Source organism: Marmota marmota, unplaced genomic scaffold (assembly GCF_001458135.2).
Source record: "Marmota marmota marmota unplaced genomic scaffold, marMar, whole genome shotgun sequence".
Taxonomy (NCBI): domain Eukaryota; kingdom Metazoa; phylum Chordata; class Mammalia; order Rodentia; family Sciuridae; genus Marmota; species Marmota marmota.
Genome location: NW_026000093.1, coordinates 35,284,676 through 35,306,010, shown reverse-complemented (window position 1 = coordinate 35,306,010; position 21,335 = coordinate 35,284,676). Strand labels below are relative to the sequence as shown.

General features: G+C 32.4%; 1 protein-coding gene across 1 annotated transcript in view; it reads right to left on the bottom strand.

Moving 5' to 3' along the window:
- The window catches only part of Cnbd1 (cyclic nucleotide binding domain containing 1), a 327,970-nt gene that overhangs the window by 23,941 nt on the left and 282,694 nt on the right, over positions 1-21,335 (bottom strand). The gene's annotated exons all lie outside the window — the stretch shown is intronic.

The window sequence follows — 21,335 nt, the reverse complement described above, 5'->3', positions numbered from 1 at the left end:
ATATTTGCAAATATCATGGGTGGGAAATACTAATTAAACAAAATTAAATTTTCAAAATTAAAAGTAAAGTCAAATTATCCAGGGTCTTGTGTTCTCTTATTGTGAATTGCCTTTTCAGTATCTTAATTCTATCCTTTTTCTTTCCTTTTTCTCCATTCCCTTAAAAATTTTACCATTCATTGAAAAGAGCCATTTTAATATAAAGACATAATTTTCTCCTGTTGGTACTTTATCATCTTGGCATGTGTATATTACTCCTTAGTTTATAAAACAAGTTTGTTATGCATAATACTGAATTTTTATTACTCTGAGTACACCAGTTTATGTCTTTTATAATTTTCTTTTTATACTTAAGAAGGCCTCCTCCATTAAATATGAGAAAAACATATTTGTCAATGTTTTCTTATATTGATCATAGTTCACACAGAATTTTTTTTCTTTACTATATTATTTACTTATTCTAATTTGTTATACATGGTGGCAGAATGCAATTCATTTCATATTACACATATAAAGCACAATTTTTCAAGTCACTGGTTGTACACAAAGTATTTTCACACCATTCATGTCTTCATACATGTACTTAGGATAATGATGACTAACTTATTCCACCATCATTCCTACCCCATTGCCCCCTCCCTTTTTCTCCCTCCCCTTTGCCCTATCTAAACTTCCTCCATTTCTCCCATGCTCCCCCCTCTATTACCATTATGAGTCAGCATCCTCATATCAAAGAAAATATTTGGCCTTTTATTTGGGGGGATTGGCTAACTTCACTTAGCATTACATTCTCCAACTCCATCCATTTACCTGCAAATGCCATGATTTTATTCTCTTTTAATGCTGAGTAATGTTCCATTGTGTATATATACACCACAGTTTTCCCTATCCATTCATAAACATTGATATGGCTGTGTCCCTGTGGTATGCTGTTTTTAAGTCCTTTGGGTATAAACAGAGGAGTGGGAAACCTGGGTCAAATGATGGTTTCATTCCAACATTTCCAAGAACTCTACTACTGCTTTTCAAATTGGCTGCATCAATTTGCAATCCCACCAGCAACATAGGAGTGTGCCTTTTTCTCCACATACTCGCCAACACTTATTGTTGTTTGTCTTCACAATAGCTGCCTTTCTGACTGGAGTTAGATGAAATCTTAGAGTAGTTTTGATTTGCATTTCTCTAATTGCTAGAGATGTTGAACATTTTTTCATTCATGTGTTGATTGATTGTATATCATCTTCTGAGAAGTGTCTGTTCAGTTCCTGGACCCATTTATTGATTGAATTATTGTTTTTTTTTTTGTTTGTTTGTTTTTTGTTTTTTTGGTGTTTAGCTTTTTGAGTTCTTTATATACCCTAAAGATTAGTGCTCTATCTGATGTGTGAGGGGTAAAAATTTGCTCCCAAGCTGTAGGCTCTCTATTCACCTCACTGATTGTTTCTTTTGCTGAGAAGAAGCTTTTTTGCTTGAATTCATCCCATTTATTAAATCTTGGTTTTAATTTGAGCACAATAGGAATCTTATTAAGGAAGTTGGGGCCTAATCCAACATAATGGAAGTTTGGGTCTACTTATTCTTCCATTAGGCACAAGGTCTCTGGTTTAATTCCTAGGTCCTTGATCCACTCTGAGTTGAGTTTTGTGCATGGTGAGAGAGAGAGGTTTAATTTCACTTCGTTGCAAGTAGATTTCCAGTTTTCCCGGCACCATTTGTTGAAGAGACTAAACAGATCAATTTAAGCAAAGAAATAGAAGATGTCATCAGAAGCCTACCAACCAAGAAAAGCCCAGGACTGGATGGATACACAGCTGAGTTCTATAAGACCTGTAAAGAGGAACTAACACCAATACTTCTCAAACTATTTTATGAAATAGAAAAAGAGAGAAAACTTCCAAACATATTCTCTGAGGCCAATATCAATCTGATTCCAAAATCAGACAAAGACACATCAAAGAAAGAAAATTTCAGACCAATATCCCTAATAAATATAGATGCAAAAATTCTCAAAAAAAATTCTGGCAAATCAAATACAAAACATATCAAAAAGATCATGGGCCATGATCAAGTAGGGTTCATCCAGGGGATGCAAGGTTAGTTCAACATATGGAAATTAATAAATGTAATTCATCACATCAATAGACTCAGAGATAAAGATCATATGATCATTTCAATAGATGCAGAAAAAGCATTTGACAAAATACAACATTTCTTTGTGTTCAAAACGCTAGAAAAACTAGGGATATCAGGAACATACATCCGCATTGTAAAGGCTATCTATGCTAAGCCCCAGGTCAACATCATTCTAAATGGAGAAAAATTGAAAGCATTCCCTCTAAAATCTGGAACAAGACAGGAATGCCCTCTTTCACCACTTCTATTTAACATAGTTCTTGAAACTCTAGCCAGAGGAATCAGACAGATGAAAGAAATTAAAGGGATACACATAGGAAAAGAAGAACTCAAATTATCACTATTTGTAGATGATATGATTCTATACCTAGAAGACCCAAATCATTCCACCAGAAATCTTTGAGAACTAATAAATGAATTCAGCAAAGTAGTATGATATAAAATCAACACCCATAAATCAAAGACATTTCTGTACATCAGTGACAAATCTTCAGAAAGGAAAATGAGAAAATAGCCTCAAAATAAAATAAAATACTTGTGAATCAACTTATGAAAGAGGTGAAAGACCTTTATAATGAAAACTACAGCACACTAAAGAAAGAAATTAAAAAGACCTTAGAAGATGGAAAGATCTACCTATTCTTGGATAGGCAGAATTAATATTGTCACAATGACCATACTACCAAAAGCAATATAGAGATTCAATGCAATGCCAATCAAAATCCCAATGACATTTTTCATAGAAATAGAAAAAGCAGTCATGAAATTCTTCAGGAAAAATAATAGACCCAGAATAACCAAAGCAATACTTAGCAAGAAGAGTGAAGCTGGTGGCATTACTATTCCAGACCTTAAACTATACTACAGAGCAATAGTAACAAAAACAGCATGGCACTGGCACCAAAATAGACTTATAGACCAATGGTACAGAATAGAGGATACATACACAGAAATTTTTGATCCAACTGAACTCATTCATATCTTTTCACTACTTGTCCAAAATTAAATGTTGAATAAATTGTCTTATATATATTAAGTTTTATATTTTTCCTTCTTTATCCTTTTACTTAATTTGCCAAGGAAATAAAATATCTGATTTGTGTTACATTTTCTATGTATTTTAAGACTGTTTTCTAATCATTTTGGTTTATTTAATTTTCCACAGATATTAATAGCAACATATGTTTTTAAAAATTTCCTACAGCTGTTTTTTTAGGTTCCTACTGGGCTTATGAATCTAGTGGAAAAAAAAATCTTTGTATTTATATATTTTCCTGTTCAAGAACATGTCTTAAATACTGCTTAATTTTAGGTAACTCAGTTGATTATTATATTGTTTATTTTATATCAATAATTTCTACTGTTTGTTTCTAGATATTTAATATTTTGGGATGCTATTATATAAATAATCTCTTCTTTCAAATTTTGTACGTAGCAGATATGTTTAAATATTAATCTTGCAACCTGTCGCCTCACTTAATTCTAAATAATTTTCTCATTGATTTTCCATAAATGTTTCATAGTTTAATAATGAGCAAATAATAATTATTTTGCCTCCCCTTGTATAATTCAATGCTTCTTTTTCATTTGACTTAATAATATAAGCAAGCCCATTACTTAAATGAAAATGCTTCTGGTGTTTTCTGTTAAGAAGGTAACTGACTTATTTTTCAAGATACATACCACTTTTGTCACAGAAGTTTTTATCTATTATTATTTTATTAGAAAATTAGAAAGTTTTGATCTATTCTTATTTTATTAGAAATGTGTATGGGAATAAGAATATGGTTTCTCCCCCTTTGCCTATATTTTAGTGAAATATAGTAATATCTTTCTTTTCAATTGCATTAGATCACTGAATTCATTTTGGCATGTTTTTCTTTAACACACTGCTAGATTATGTTTCACAATATTACTCTTAAGGTTTTATGTTGATATTCATGTTTGAGATCAGTAAATAGTCTTTTTTTTTTTTGGCATGATCTTTGTCAGTTTGAGTCCATGTTATACTGAGTTTGAAATAGAACATTCATTATCATTTGCTTGTTGAAAATTCAATCAAATCAACAAATTTTAGACCCATTAGGACATCTGTACTATTTATTACTACAGTATCCTCTTTAGCAATGAACCTCCCAGTATTCCAGAAGATACTGCCATCATGAAATTTCCAAGGCAAGGAGATAAGCAAAATCAACTAATATAGACTACAAAAGACAGGGTGCAAAATAGGGGTTGCTTTGGTTTAGATATGAGGTATCTTCTAAAATCTCTTGTGTGAAGACAAAGAGAGTTTAGAGGTGAGATGACTGGGCTAGGAGAACCTTAACCTAATCCGTGCATTAATCCACTGAGAGGGAGCAAATGGGTAGTAATTGTAGGTAGGTGGGGTGTTGTTGGAAGAGATGGGTCATTGGGGGTTTATATTTTGTTTGCTTATATTTTGAGGTTTTTACTTTGTCTTTGGTGAGAGGAACTCTCTGCTTCTTGTTGCAATGTCCTGAACTGCTTTCCTCCACCATGATGTTCTGCCTCACCTCAGCCCATAGCTATGGAATCAGCCAATCTTAAATTAACTGACTCTCTGAAACCATAAGCCAAACATACTTCTTACTTTACATGATTCTTGTCACATATTTTGGTCAAAGTGATGCAAAAGATGACTAAAGACAGGGTCATGACATTTTTAGTTGTCGTTGTCTTAGCATACTATTATTCCAATTACGTGTGTTGATGAAATATTTTCCCTATTGTCATTGTGTAAGAATGACTAAAATGTTAAATATATATTAAATTTACTTCACTAATTTTAATTTTTGTATATCTTTTCATTTATTGAAGAACTAATAATTTGAAAAGGCCACATATTGCTTTTTTAATTTAGTAATGGGAACCTGAGGACAAATACGATGTATCAGATATCCCTGAGATCAGCAAAAACATCCCTCTTTCCTCAAAGATACTCCACGTTATGCAAGATGCAAAATGAGTAGTCATGGTAGTTTATTAAGTGATGGTCTATGGTTTGCATGTGTTAAAAACTAGTGATAGTTTATGATTGAAGAATTGTTCAAGTTAATGTATACCACATTTCTTCTTTACAAATGTGTTTTATATATTTGAGAAACGACATGAATAAATACAATACCATAGTAATTCTGAGCTGCTTAAGGACATAAAATTGTTCTGTGTAAAAAGCCTGAATAATTCTCATAACATTTTTCAGACACTTATCACTTTTTCTTGGAAAGCAACTCAAATTTGATTTATATTTTACTTTTCATGGCAAATATCATCTTCAGATAAGTTCCAGAAATGTTTTCTAAAATAATATTTGCAAAACAAGCATGAGTAGATTAATATTAATCTGGTATGCATAAGAAAGCAGCAAAATCTCTCATGTTCTATATTATGTTGCCCTTTCTAAAATAGAAGTTAAGTAAGTGATATTGTAATAGAAAGGTTTGCCAAGCTTTCTGGGTGAAGAATGACTTAATGTTGAAATAAACATCAGAAAATAGCACTTGTCTCACAAACAGTCAAAAATTAAATAATGAAAATAATTCAAAAAAATAAAATGTATGCCATTTGAGAAGTGTAAGCAATCGAATGACAATGTTTACTCCTAAGCTTATGCAAATATCTGATTTTTCTTTGAGCAAATACTGATTTCATGGCTGTAACTATCTCCCAAAAAACTTTTCTAAGATTTGGGAATCTCAGAACACCAAAAGAGAAATACAGGTCTTTGGCATGGCTGCCCTCTACTGACCCAGGATTTGCCTTGTTTGAACAAAGTCCTTCATGGAGTGTTATTATCTGAAACTTCTGAGTCTTCTAAAATGTTGTATTCAATAAAAGCAGCCAGGCAACACTATATATTTTTTAAGGTTGAAATTCAACATATGAAATTACGGACAATTACGTGATTTGTATTTCCATGTAGAAATGCAAAATATTTAAGTAAGAAATAAGAACATGAAAATAATTTTTACAAAAAAAATGTTTACATTGCCTATGCAGAGAGAAAATGCAAAGTTTTATTCTCTCTCTGCATAGGCAATGTAAACATCCACTATAGTTCATGGGAACTGAAGATTTATTCATTTTTGTCATTAACTAGTAGCTTAGGAAACTTTGAATAATTACTTGTTTGGGATTGGAAAGCATAGCCATGCTACTGATAAAAATCAAGGGGGGCAAGCTTCAAAAACAACAAACTTATCATGTAGCTGATCATGTGGCTGTTACCCTGAGAGAATGCAAAAAGCTATGCATATGTAACCCATGCAAATAATCCTGAGAAATGGTTTAAATGAAAGCACTGCAGTCTTGGACCAATACATCATTTTATTATAAATAGATTATTATCTTAAAGCACTGACTTAGTGCTTTGAAGGCAAAGAGAGTGACTTGCTTTTGAAATATGAGGATCACTTCCAGATAGCAGTCAGTCCAAGAGATGATTGATTAGACAGAGATATAGACATAGAGATAGGGATGGAGATACCGATAGGTTTTTGCTTTGTCAAAACTAGGGAAGTCTACAAAAATTTTTCTTACAATAATGTTGACTATTCTAGAGATTCCAGAAAATTTATACAAGAGATTGTATTTACTGTTGTTCTACAAAGGCAATTAGAAATATATAGAATAATATTACTGGAAATAGCTGTCTCTGACAAGTCTAGAGGAGGATCTGTACTTTAAAGGCCAAACTCAGTATCCCACAGCTCAAGCTTTTGGTACCAAGAAATGACAGGTTTGATGGGGGCTATAAATGAGGTATGGAAGCAATGATGAGTTGGGATTAGGAAGAAACAGAATCACAAAGAGACGATGCACATCCAGATTTAAGAGGCAACAGTATTGTGAGGAACATTTGAAAGAAGATTCTGTGATACCAGACTCCCACTTGGAGGAAGCATATATTTTTATTGTCTTGGCGTCTCTTTAGAGACCGTTGCATCCCCTTTGGCAGTCCAGGGATTCAAGAAGCACTTCATTATTTTCCAGGGACAGGTCTGTGATCCAGCAATAGCTAAACAATAAATTCCATGGCCAGCTAGAGTGAATTGTTAAGGGTGTGCATGTGACTCAAACCCAGCCAGTGAGTTAGACCAGATTTTTCCTGGAACAATTAGAAAAAGAGGTTTTTTCACAGGGACCGCTGGCTGTGAATATCAAGTAGCTACATTTACTGTGACATGGGAAAACTTGACGCAGAAAGGAAACTAAAACAAAGGGAAAAAAAGATTGAAAAATATAATCTTAGTGAAATGAAATTCAAGTCTTGAATTCAACATCGATGAAAGATATTTGCCTGAACTTCCCAGTCATATGTATCAATAAACAGATCATTTTTATTGTTAATTTTTTCTCTTTTCATTGAGCTTGATTTCTCCTTTAAAATGCAAAGAGGAAGAATAAACACTTTAAGATCACAATTCATGAAGTCTTCTTGGAATATCTTTGCTAGCTTATCATCTTTTAAGTTTAAAAATAAAATTATCTTAAGCAGAATCTGTTTCACATATTTGCCAAACTGACCGAATCTATAAATTATGAGCTCTGCCCTGGCCCACTGAATACTCTTTAATATCATGTACTTTAATTACTACCAGGTCAACTGTATTTGTCCCCAGCCGGTTGCGTTAGTTCCAAATGTTGTTCACATCATTTGTACTCATACTGTAATTACCAATTTTAATCTGGTATTACAAAAAAAACTTACTTTATATGAAAGAAAGCTAATATTATAACTCTAAGATAAATTCCTTAGAAAGATATAAAAAATTAACCTGCAAAATAAAATAAAATAAATACCCTAACTAGATATAGGTAAGAGACTAAGAAAGAAAAAAAAATTTAATCTCCCAAGATTTTATTTCTTATCCTTTGATTAATTGATAATAGAATTCATAATGTACTAAACAATACAGGTCTCCATTAAGATCTATACTCCAGGAGGACATTTATCCTCCATCAAAACATGAATAATAGGATGTGCATGGCAAACATTTTAAATTAAAAAAATGCTTATGCTACATATGTCATTTTATATGATGCATTTTTTTCTCTTAATTAATCACCTTGTGATCCTAACATACCTGTCATCTATAAATTTTTAGCCCCTAGAAGCTAATGTGCCTAGAGTTCAACTGAGCAATGCATACCATTAGAATTCTTTCCTTTTGCTTTCTCCATATCAATTTTAAATGCACCATGAACAGGTACTATTATTTCTAGTACTTCACAGAGTTTGGGACTTTATATATTATAAATGTTTTCTGATTGAGATTATATTCATTTTCATCATAATATGCTTTGTGTCTAATCTGTGTATGTGTGTATATATATACATGAATATATACAGAGAATATTTTGTTAAGTTTTTTAAGAATATTAATAAAATCAATGTATAAATATTTTAAAATATCATAAAACTACAATAGTATTGATCTTTTTGACATTATATTTTAAAACCTGCAAGTAGTGCTGCTAACTTAGGAAGGATTGATTTACATAAATTCTCTACATATTAGCATTCACCTAGTTAAATCAAGTGTGGAAGAGGCTAAGAAAACTCTTACTTCACTTTCACTATTTTGCATTCTTCACATTTTTCCTCCATTTTCCCAGTCCTTGTTTTCTCTTTTTTCAATCCAAGACAGGTATATGGTGTCAGGTTTGGAAAGAGAAAGGGCAGGAGGACAGAGATGCACATGACTCTGCAGGTTGTTCTCTGTACAAGGGCACCCAGCTGCATGAAGTAGTGTGACTAAAATCCAGTTTGTGACCAATCTCTGTGCTATTCTTCCTGGTGACAGGGATACACTGCCAAGAGAGGGATGCACTGCCAAGAGAAAATAATACCTTTTTTCTAAATTGCACTAAGGTGATATAAGGACTGGGACAATTTCCAGTTACACCTTGCACTGTGTCACATATTTGCCCTAAATTTTCAGTTCTCATCCTGATCTTTTGAAACACAGCAGGAACCCAATTTTTTTTTTCCTTTTTGGTACTGAGGATTGAACCCATGGGCAACTTAACCACTCAGCCACATCCCCAGCCATTTTAAATTTTATTTATTAAGCACCTTGCCGAGGTGCTTAGTGCCTTGCTAAGTTGCTGAGGCTGACTTTGAACTTGTGATCCTCTTGCCTGAGACTCCTGAGCTGCTGGGATTATAGGCATGCGCCACCATGCCTGGCTCCCAATATTATTTATCGAATGTACAATTTAAATTCCTCTTAATCTAATTTGGGACTATGGGAACCCAAAGGCTTACCATATCATTTACATGAAGGTAACGAACCTCTAAAGTGAAACAAAAAGGGATGAAATGTTGTGAGGAGCTATTTAGCCATATGTCTACTTCTTACAGTTTATTCTATAGCAATAAAAGTTCCTGAAACCTTAAACAGTTTGGCTTTTTTTTTTTCTGTAAAAGAGAAAAAGGAAATTCTAGAAATTGCTCTGTGATCTAACAAGCCAGGGAAATCCTGCCATGGGCGAAGAAGCAGGTAGTAAGTACAAAAAGAGATGAAGGAAGTTCAGTCCCCAGGGCTAACAATGGCCAATAGAAGGAATAAATAGAAAAGGCACCTGACTTGAGTTTAAAATATAAAGCTTCGAATTTTATATGTCCTGGAGTCACAATATTCCTACCCCTGCTAACAGGCACTTGCTTTGGGCTTTTCCTAACACCAGAAAGCCTCTTGAAAAAAATCACATAATGTAATGAAAAGAAGATTCATCTTTACATTAGCCAGTTCTGGATTTCAAATGTGACATTTATTAAATGTTGTTATGATTTGGATGTGAGACATCTCCTGAAAAGCTCCTGTACAGGAATATTCAGAGATGAAATGATTAGATTCTGAGAGCTATAACCTCATCAGTGGATTAATCCATTTGATGTATTAATAATTTGAATGGACTATTGGGTGGTAACTGAAGACAAATGGGACTTGGCTGGAGGCAGCAGGTCACTGGGGACATGCCTTTGAGATTCTATTTTGTGCCTGGCTCCTCTCTTTCCTCCATTTCCTCTCCTCTTTTTCTTCTCTCCCTCCCTCCCTTCCTTCCTCTCTCTCTCTCTCTCTCTCTCTCTCTCTCTCTCTCTCTCTCTCTCCCTCCCTCCTGTGGGCTAAGCAGATTTCCTCTACCATGCCCTTCTTCCAGGATTTTCTGCTTTACCTCAAGTCCAGAGCAATGAAGTCAGCTGACCAAGGACTGAGACCTCTGAAACAGTGAACTCAAAATAAACTTCTCCTCTTCTAGGCTGTTCCTGTGTCCGGTATTTTGATCACAGTAATGAAAAGGTAACACAAGAGTCTAATATAGGAAAGGTGATTTTTTTAAGATTTAGTTTTAGCAGAAACTAAATTATTAATAAGAAATAAGGATTTGTGAGAAATACAGATGTTTTTAATAAGTGAATGAGACAATGTATATATGATGGTAATTGAAAGATGACAGAGTAGATGTTCTCTTTCTCTATTCGCTGGGCAGTAAAGACATCAACACAGAACTGAATTCCCATCTGTGTTTTTCAAGGAGCAGGGTGATTGTGGGATGTGGCAGCCTGTTTTAAAAACAGAGAATGATAATTTAAAATCCCTTATCAGGCATAGGATAGCATGATGTAACAAGGTCCTGTGCAGTGCATGCAAAACCTATGTAGTTCATAATACTTTCTTAGGGTGAGGAGAGTGATGTATATTTCCAGTACATGACATAAAGGATACAAATATACTATCAATATATATCGTCTATTTGCAATTGGGGTCTAAAGTTTTATAAAGTATCAGATTTATTATAAAAGTGCATAGCAGTGAAATTATCATCTTAATATTGAAATTATTTTACAAAGCAAATTGAACATTTCTTTTTGAAACAAATTTTTACAAGATGCTTTTAAGTCCTTAATAATCTGATGTATGTAAAATATAATTTAACTTTCATAAATTCTATAATAGTTTTAGAAACAAGCATTACTTGTAAAATGCATTAACTTCCATGAAGATTAAGATTGTGATAGCTAATGTATAATACTCAAATTGCAGGAGACTATCAGTTCCAATCTAGTCCATTTTAAAATGAAAATAAAAATATTACAGGTGAATACATTTTCATTTTATTTGAGATCTTATGTACACACCCCACAAATATGCATGTGAATGCACCTATAAATGTGTGAGTCCAGAGAAATAGGGGACATTCAAAGGTCAGAATAAGAAAAACCTATAATGAATGACATGATTTACTTTCTTAACGAATCACTTCTTAAAAAGTAATCATTAAAATGAGTTATAAGATCTTTTTAAAAGCAGCCATATAGTTCATCTTTACTGATCGGTTTTAAAAATCCAGTATTATAAACTTATTACACAAATATTTTTGCCACTTTTCCTGTTTTGCAACATTCAAAAAAGGTGTTGCATACATTAAAACTATGCCCTCTCTGAGATGGAAGCCACTAACTAACTACATGTCACTATTGATTGAAGTGTGGCTTGAGATTGGCAAAAAGTATAGAACACACACTAGATTTTTAAGAAAATATGAAAACAATATAAAAAGGAATACAAGTTTCTAATTGGTGATTTTACATGGATTACCTATTAAAATTAGATATGGAGTTAAATAAAATATATTATTAAACTAATTTTACCTGTTTCTCTTACTTTTTTAAATGTAGCTACTAGAAAATTTGAAATTACATTTGTGATTTGCATTCTATTTTTGTCAGAAAGCATTCTTCTAAATGTAAACTTCCAAAAAGCTACGTATTATCACATTATGATACTTTTTCACTCAGAGCCTATTTTATATTTTTAAACTGTATTTTTCCTTTAACAGACATAATGAATACAATGTTAAGAAATTCAGTCATTGTTAGTCATGACAGTCTTACCAAACTCTAAAAGAGGATGCCTCTACAATTGGAGTACTCATTCCTGCTTCTCTACTTCACATTGTTCCACAGGCTCAGGATGTCTCTATTCACAAAAGGCACACTCTGGTTTTCCTTGCTTTCACTTTCTAATGAGCTGAGCCTTAGAATTTTCAAGTAAATAAAAGAACCTCTTTTCTGTTTTCGCTTCTTCCTTCTTCCCCCCCTTAATACCAAAACTTAATATCTTCCCCCCTGTAGCATGCCAAACTCTACTTCCCTAATGACTACTTCCTATTGAGGATGCGGCCTGTCTTCTTATCTCTCCAGATGTGAAGAAACCTTCCAAACAGAAAACAAACCCAAGAGCATGCACAGCCAAAGAGCATGAAAACTGTCAATCCCAGCGTGGCACAGATTTATGTGCTTATGTTGAGGCATCTGCTCTAGTGCGAGAGGGATGAAGCAACATAGTGTCCTATACAAATTGCTTCTTAAATTCATGGATTGTTTTAAGCCGGTAGAAACCAAATTATATTGTAATTGTACTTATTTATTTATCTGATACTAAACATAATAAATAATCATTATACAATGTCTAAACATACATTAAAGCAGAAATTCCATCAATGCTGTTAAGCAACAATAATCATTATCAACTCTTTATGAATAATATTAAGTAGAATATAAGAGGTAGCATTGAAATAGTTTCTACTTTGACATTTTTAGTAGAAGTTACTTTTATTAAAGTGAATGACAATAAAAGTCATTGTAATAGAATCAAATGGTCATATAGTTGTTTTATTTAGAAGAAATAAAATCAAATATATTTTCATATACTTCGTTTGCTTGGAGTATGAGAACCATAAAATCCCATTTTGTTTTTTAAATAAAGAAAAATGCAACTTTAATTTTAAATATCAAGAGATAGAATACAAAAATTGTGTTTCATTAACAGAAAATATAATTTTTGTCATGAAAAAATAAAAGAGGCAATGGTGATTTGTAGGAAAAGACAAGGTAGTGGAAAGTGGCTTACCATGTATAGAGCTTCAGCAGTTGTCTATGTTGGCATATGAAAAGCTTTATTTACTCAAGGAGAATTTGAATAGATGAGTATTCTGTTATTAAAAGGTATTTAATTGTATCCTATCTACTTCCAAGGGATTTGAATTAATTAAATAAATGCTTAATTCATTTAAATTTAATTACTATCTAGCAGCTAGAAATTATTTAAATCAGCAGTAATTTCTTTTTTACTTTACATAACTGTTTATCATATTGCTAATTTTTATCCCACTATTAAGAAAATTAGAGGGCTAAATTCTGAGTAAGAAATTAAACTATATACTTTCTACAAAGCACATATGGATGAATCCAACAGATCTAAATTTCTCTTTTGTCCAACTGCAAAATCAGCTGGGAACATCAAATGGTTTCATAGCGCATAATTGTATTAGTTTCCTGTAGCTGCTATAACAGACTGCTACAAAATAAGTGACTCCAAAAAACAGAACAGAAATTTATCAGCTCCTAGTTCTAGAGAGCAGATATCTGAAGTCAAGTGTTAATAAGGCCATACTGCCCCCAAGGGCTGATTCTGTATGTGTATGGGGTGGGGTCAGAGGACAAATTCCTCTCCCTTTCTAGCTTCTGGGGGATGCTGGCATGCCTTGGTACTCCTATGCTGCTGCCTATATTGCTCCAGCCCCTGCCTCTCTGTCTTCACAATCTCCAGTTCCTGTGATTGTGTTTCTGTCAAATCTCCCTTCATGTGATGGCACATTAGGCCCACCTGGATAATTCCTTCCATCAAGACCCTTAATGTTACCACAACTGTTGCCTGTAAAAAAGTAATTTGTCTTCTGCCATATGAATTAATATTTCTAGACTTGGGGAATAGGAAGTGAATATACCCCCTGTGAATCCATTTTTCTGCCTATCATAGTAGTAAAAGAAATAATCTAACTGCAATATATTTTTTAAACTATCAAGCTGTTCACAGCTTTGCAGTTTAATCATGTGTTTGATGTCTACTGAATAAGAACTTTTCAAAACTGATATTCTCAAGTATCAAGTATATTTAGGTTTTAATAGCAATGTAGTCATTTGTTTTTGACAAAATTTTCAGAATTTTACTTCTATTGTCTAGTAAAACAAACAGTTTTAAAGATTTTATTAACAAGCATTCAGATTCACATATTTTACAGATAAGGCAATAACCATGAAATAAAGCAAAATTTCAAAAGACACATATTAGCAAAATAATATATTTTAATGCTACCTCTAGCCATGATATCTCTGGGGTAAATTATTGCAGCACTTATGATAGCAGTGGAAGCTATTTTGAAATTATTAAATTTTACAGTCATCACACATTTCTATTACTAATTACTACTCTAGCAAGGAAGGTGTACTACCACCTCAAAACAGTTTTAAAAGAAAAGAAAACAAACCTTATAGGGGGAAAAAAAGAACCATTCTTGAAAAGCAAAAATATTGTAACAGAAGGATCAATGTGGAAACATTGAATTTTAATTAAATGATCTTGACAAAAAAAATATTTAGAAAGTAACAGAAATGCACACATTCTGTATTTGTGTCTTTAAATAATCATTGATACTATAAATCTTTTAATAGTTAGAAATACAGATTAAACTTGAAGCTGAAAAAAAAATGGTAAGCAGAGCCTTTAGCAGCCAAAGGAACATTCACAGATGTCAACAGCCAGAGGATTTGAATTTCAATGACCAAAAGGAGAGTAAAGGGGAAAGAAAGCTTTTACACATTTGGGAGTAAGAACAAATACAAGACTCTCAATGGGAATTACAAATATCTATCCAGAGGGGAAAGTCAATGAGTCATTCAGAAAACTATCTATAGCTTGAGCTCTGGGTAGGAAAAAGAGCAATTCTCCAGTGATTATGTATAAATAATGGTCTACATTCAGAAAAGACTCAGAGCACAGAAAGAATGGTCTGCAGTTAAATACCTCTGGAAAACACCAGAAAAAAAAATTTTGTTCTACCTATGCAGGTGATGGTTAAGAATGCAAGGGTTGATTTAATCTCATGCTTCAGAATTCCTGCCTGGTGTCTGCCGGGAGAGCATAGGTGGACATCCACAGACACATGCATCTCTGCTGCCATGTTTTAGTTCAAATCTAAGAATCCAAAGCATCTCCTACATGTACAGACTACCAGCCAGTGGTGCTAAGGAACCCTGGAAATGTTTTTGGAAAGATCTGTTCCATACAATAACCCTGAATAATTAAAAATGCTTCTCACATTATTTTTCCTACCAGCATCATTGTGTTTTTATACCTTTGGCCTCTGTACTATTAAAATGGATTCTTAATTGTGCTGGTTTTCTAGTACCTTTCTCCTTTCAACCTACTTCATCTTTCTCTGTTTAGTTAGTTCTCCTAAAACTTTTACTTTTACTTTTCAGGTCTCTCTTTTATTCAAAAGCCTTTATTTTGTACATTATCTATAAAATATGCTAAATTATATGAACATGACATCTGCAATGGTTTTGTTTGTGCCCTTGGTGCTCAGACTCTCAGTGGTTTTGTTTGTGCCCTTGGTGCTCAGGAAAAAGCCCTTGACTTGGGTTGTTTGGTCAGCTGTCCTTAGTCAAGATCTGCAAACATACCGTGTTATTTTCCCTGCTTAGAATGGTCACTCTCACTTATTAACCATGACCAGAAAATCCTCTCTCCCATTTAGTTTATACAGTATCTGTTGGAAAATAACCACTTAAATATATTGTGATAGATAATATATACATATAAAAATTATTTAAATGGGTGATATTTGTGACCTATTTCAATAACTTTAAAATTACTCTTGCATTTTTTTCAAATTATTCCATCTCTGATATTAAAAATCCTCAAAATAATAAAGAAATCAGTTATTCAAATGTTTTAAGTGATTTAACTATGCTATTTATCACCACAAAAACAACCAGCATAGTATTTCACATATAGAAGGTGTGCAATAAAAATATTAATTGAAAAATATCACATGAGGATATTCTGAAAAGTACTTATTCAGGAAATAGATTATTGTTGGTAAAATATATAACCAGTGCAAATTCCTAGGTTTAAAAGTAAAAGCAACAGAAGCCTTTTATCCAACTTAAATAAAAAGAAGTAGATTAGAGGGTGTTAGGAAGTTCTAGGAGGCTCAAGAAACTAGATTTCAATACTATAGGGCAAGAAAGTAAGGCCTCCAGTGGAAAAATCCATTCACAATATAGAGTAAAAATGGAAGAAACTCACTCCTGCTGCTTCATCTATCTGATCTCATCACTTGTGATGAAAGAGCTGGGTGAGTCTGAAAACCAGCATACTTGTCACCATGCTTCTAAGAGCGGCAGACTGACTTTCTCCAAATATTCTGTAAGAATGTCTGATGGGCAGAATTCAGGCCATAGTCCAAATTACAACTTTTACAAAAGGTTTCAGAAGAGGTAGTCTTTAATTTTTCTAGTCTCTGCTGGCAAATTAGAAGTGTTAAGCAGGGATTTTGATCAATAAAATCTGCTGTATTTAACATACTCAGAGGTTGTTTCTTACAGTGATAATAATGTTTATATTTATAACTCTATAAGGATAAGTAAATTTAGTAAGTAAGGAATATACCCAAGTTATATTTATCAGCGATAGTTCAATTTCTCATTATCTTATATGATAGAAAGTTGTCTCTGTATATAGTATGATTCAAATATAATGAATAAAAGTAAAAAATTATTGGTTGAAAGATTCTACAATTTCTTTCACTATTGGTGATGTAAAGAAGAGAATAGACTTTCAGACTTCATTTAACTAATGTCGTCCTTGACACCATGCTAGTATTTGTCTTATTTAACATCTTCTTAAATCCAAATTGGCTTTATTTTACTTGTATTATGAGGTTTTAACCCTGTGGCCTACAAGAATTTTTAATAGTTGAAATATTACAATGATACAATTCTCTTAAATTTCCAGGCAAAGATACTAATGCAACAAATTGTAGTTTAAGCAGGAGTTTTAGTAGTGTGATGAGACATTTTAGACTCGAATGAGCAAATATCATTTTACTTTTGGTCTAAAGGAAAACAATGACATCAAAATATCATTCATTCATCAACAATTTTTCAATGGCCTAAAAATTCTAGATATTCTTGGATATTAAAAAATAAAAATGGACCCATTCCAGAAGAATTTAAAGTCTAAGGGAAACTGTCCTCAAATCTATTAATTTTGACATAGAACAAGTTGGAAAACTTCAGCCTCTGGGCCAAACCTGGACTCAGGTCTATTTTTGAATAAGCCTCAGCTAAGAAGGATTTTTACATTTTAAAGGAACATTTAAGAAGAAGAAGAGGGATATGCAGCAAAAACAATACTCAATTTAAAAGTTTAAAATACTAGCCACTCATTTACATAAAATGTTTCCTGATACCTCAGATACGAAATAACAATTGAGCTCTCTGAGAAAAGAGACATCTGCAGAACCTAAATTGATCTAGACAAATTTCTTAATAATAAGTAAATTTTGTGAAATGAAGTCTAAAGAACTTCTCCACGAACAGAGAAAAATATTATACAGAAAAGTCTAGATGGAGTGGTGACAGGAGGTGGTCTAATAAAATGTCAGGTGGCTCAAATGAGAATGATTGAAAATAAAACAGACACATCACAGCAAAATTTCTGAAAGTCAAAGACAAGGAGAAAATATTGAAACTAGCAACAACAACAACAAAAAAACCTCATTGTATATAGTTAAACCTCAAATAAGATTGACTGCTGATTTCTCATCAGAAAGATAACTGTAGCCAGAAAATACTAAAGATAATATGTTCAAAACATATAAACAAGAACTCTTATAACTACAAATCCTACATCTAGCAAAGGTAACTTTTGAAAGTAAAGAGGAAATGCAATTCTGCTATTTGTTGCTAGCATATACTCCTTAAAGAAATACTAAAAACAAAATTCTTGAGGCTGAAAGCAAGCAACTCTGGATACTATGGTAATTTGAATCAAGAAAAATCAAAAAGTGACACTAAAGGAAAGTATGTAATTAGAAATGTGATTTCTTTTTCTCTCACCCAATTTAAGGAGTGATAGTGTAAAATAGTGTGTATATAATGTTGTTGGCTGTGTAACACATAGAAATATAAAACATTTGCCAATAGCAACATAGAACGGCAGAAGACAACATAAATCTAAGGAGTCAATGAAAAAGACTAGAAATGGTAAATAATAAGAGAATAAACATAACAGACACTATAAATAATTACTTGATTTTCTTTTTCTATTTGTTTAAAAGATAAAAGTTTATAAAAATAGCACACTATTGATTTGTAATATGTATATATGGATAGATAATATATGCATGCAGTATTATGATATGTTGTACATAAAGGGGGAAATGAGAAAAGAGTTATATCAGTATAATATTTTTATATCTAACTAAAACTAAGCTATTAAAAAATCAAAAGTAGATTCAGCTTAGTTGAGATGTATATGCTAGATCCCAGAGCAATAATTAAGGAAGTACATTAAAGTAATAAAGTACATTAAAATCATCAAATAATATAATGTTACATTAGAAAATACTGATTTAATAAAAGAGTCCAGTAAAGAAGGAAGGGAAAGAAACAAAAAGACATCATAATTACAGACATGTGATCACCAGCACCCCAGGCAACACCTGATTCTGAGATGCTTGAGTGTCCCTTGGGCCTGTTTTGGTCCTAAGCATAATTTGTTAATCTGTAAGAGACTGAAGTTAAAAAGGTGTTGAAATTTAGAATCTAGTCCTACAATATTTCTTTAGGTAGAGCTTTAGAATACATGTTCTGTGGCTAGTAAACACTCCACTTTTGGTCTGACATGACTAGGGATCTTTTTTTTCCTATTATTATTATTATATTAATATATTTTGTCTTTTAGAACTGAATTGATTGATCAAAACACACATAATTATGTTTTGGAAATCATACTACTGCTAATTTTAAACCCAGATGATAAAAATATGATTTAAGCTGCAATCCATTTTTTTCTGGTAATAATTCAAAAATAAATCTTAAAAAAATCAAGAAGTATTATATCTGTAGTTCCTCTTTGATATGCCAATTTTATCACTATCATAAAAGAAAATTAGATTAGTTTGACAAGACATTCTTCACCTATGTATGTTTATTTATAAGAACCATAGTATTTCAACATTAAAAGGGGCTTTTAATGATCAAGTGAAATTGTCATTCTTCTTTTAAAAGAACAAATATTTTCTAAAACTGCATGAGTACTACACATTTATACATTTAAAAATCAGTGAAAAGAGTATTTTTGACTTTTTAAATGTAATCTCAGATTGTCTGATACAATAGTTTAACAAACACCACCATTACTTTCCAAGACATTTATCAAAAAGAACTTAAACGCAACATTTGTCTTAGAAACAATTGTGTCTAATGACTTTTTTTAACACTTTGATGTTAAATTTAAGTATTTTAGATTGATAAACAATTATTATTAGTATCCAAATATGTGCTTTTTAATCTCTTTGGTTACTTATATATGTATAATTTAAAATATCTTAGATATTTCTTTCCTCTCTTTTAGTCACCTTAAAATAGTAATGCTATAATATATTGAGCTGGGTGTGGTAGTGAACACCTGTGGTCCCAGCGGCTTAGGAGGCTGAGGCAGGAGGATCCTGAGTTCAAGCCAGTCTCAGCAACAGGGAGATGCTAAGCAACTCAGTGAGACCCTGTCTTTAAATAAAATACAAAATAAGGCTGGGTATGTGGTTCATTGGCTAAATTCCTCTGAGTTCAGTAAATAAATAAATAATATATTGAAAAGGCTGAGATATCATGTTTTTATATGAAATGACTTTTGAAGTGAGGCAAATTTAATATTTCTTTTTTTAAATATTTACTTTTTAGTTGTAGTTGGACACAATACCTTTATTTTATTTATTTTTATGTGGTGCTGAGGATCAAACCCAGTGCCTTTCACATGCTAGGTGAATGCTCCAGAGCTGAGCCACAATACCAGCCCCTTATATTTCTTATATAAATAGAGAAACCTACAATAATTCTAAGATATATGGATCTTACTTTTAAAAATTATTTCTATGCAATAAACATGCTGAATTTTGAAATGCTACATTCCTTTTTGTTACATAAGTCAGTTTACTACTTGTTTTCCAATGGACTTTTGACTAAAAAAATGATATTTATACCTTATTAGGAAAAAAATATTTAATGAACAAAACCACAATATTAATATTCATTTTTCATAAGCAAGAGAAAATATATGTATATGACTAAATATGGGTTAAATGTTGTATTTCAAAAACATGATAGTTGAAATATAAATGTAAGCACTGGTAGAAAATTGGGAACATAATCTCAGCCAATCTATAGTTCATTAGCATATCCCTATTCTTTGAACCATAAATTTGCTGCTAATATTTACTGTTTCACAGTTTTATAAAAAAATCCTCTGTCCCAAACAAAACTGAACCTCACTTTCTTGTTGAATAGTAACTTCTCTGAGGATATCTTAGCCAGAACTCAAGACTTGTCAGCCAGGTTATTGTTATTAATTAGAATAGTCTCTGGAATTTGTAACTCAGACACTTGTTTTTTGATTTTTTTGTTTGTTTTTTGTTTTTGGTATTACTAAAAATTAAACTTGGGAGCATTCTACTTCTGAGATATAGCCTCAGCCCCTTGCCCTTTTATTTCTTATCCAGATGGATCTATAACTTGTGACCCTCCTATGTCAGTCTACAAATTAGCTGGAATTATAGGTAGTGAGACACATTTTTTTTTTAGAACTTTAATCTCAAAAAATTTTGAAATATCCTTCAGTATAATTATGCTTCTGTAGGCTTTGGGCAGAATTATTTTGTTCAAAAGTTTCCTTTTCCATTATAGTGAAGGTACCAGTTTGAGGGAAAAAAAGAGACAAGGTACAATTCAATGTGTTCTTTTCAATTGTTTCTTGTGTGGCCATAGTGATTCCTTACTGAAGTAAACCCACAGCACTGACCTAACCTCCACTTATCCTTTTGTGTTGATATCTGATGATCAATTGGCTTTCACGGGTAGACCAATTGTCATCATGACTCTATGGCATCTACACTTTGTGTATGCATACCTGGGGAAATCCATACATCCTTATGATGCTTGACATGAAAAATGTAGACTCTTCATTGCTATTTCCTCTTACCTAGGCCTTACTTATTCTCCATACAAATGAACATCACTGATATGAAAATCTGAATCCCAAAAT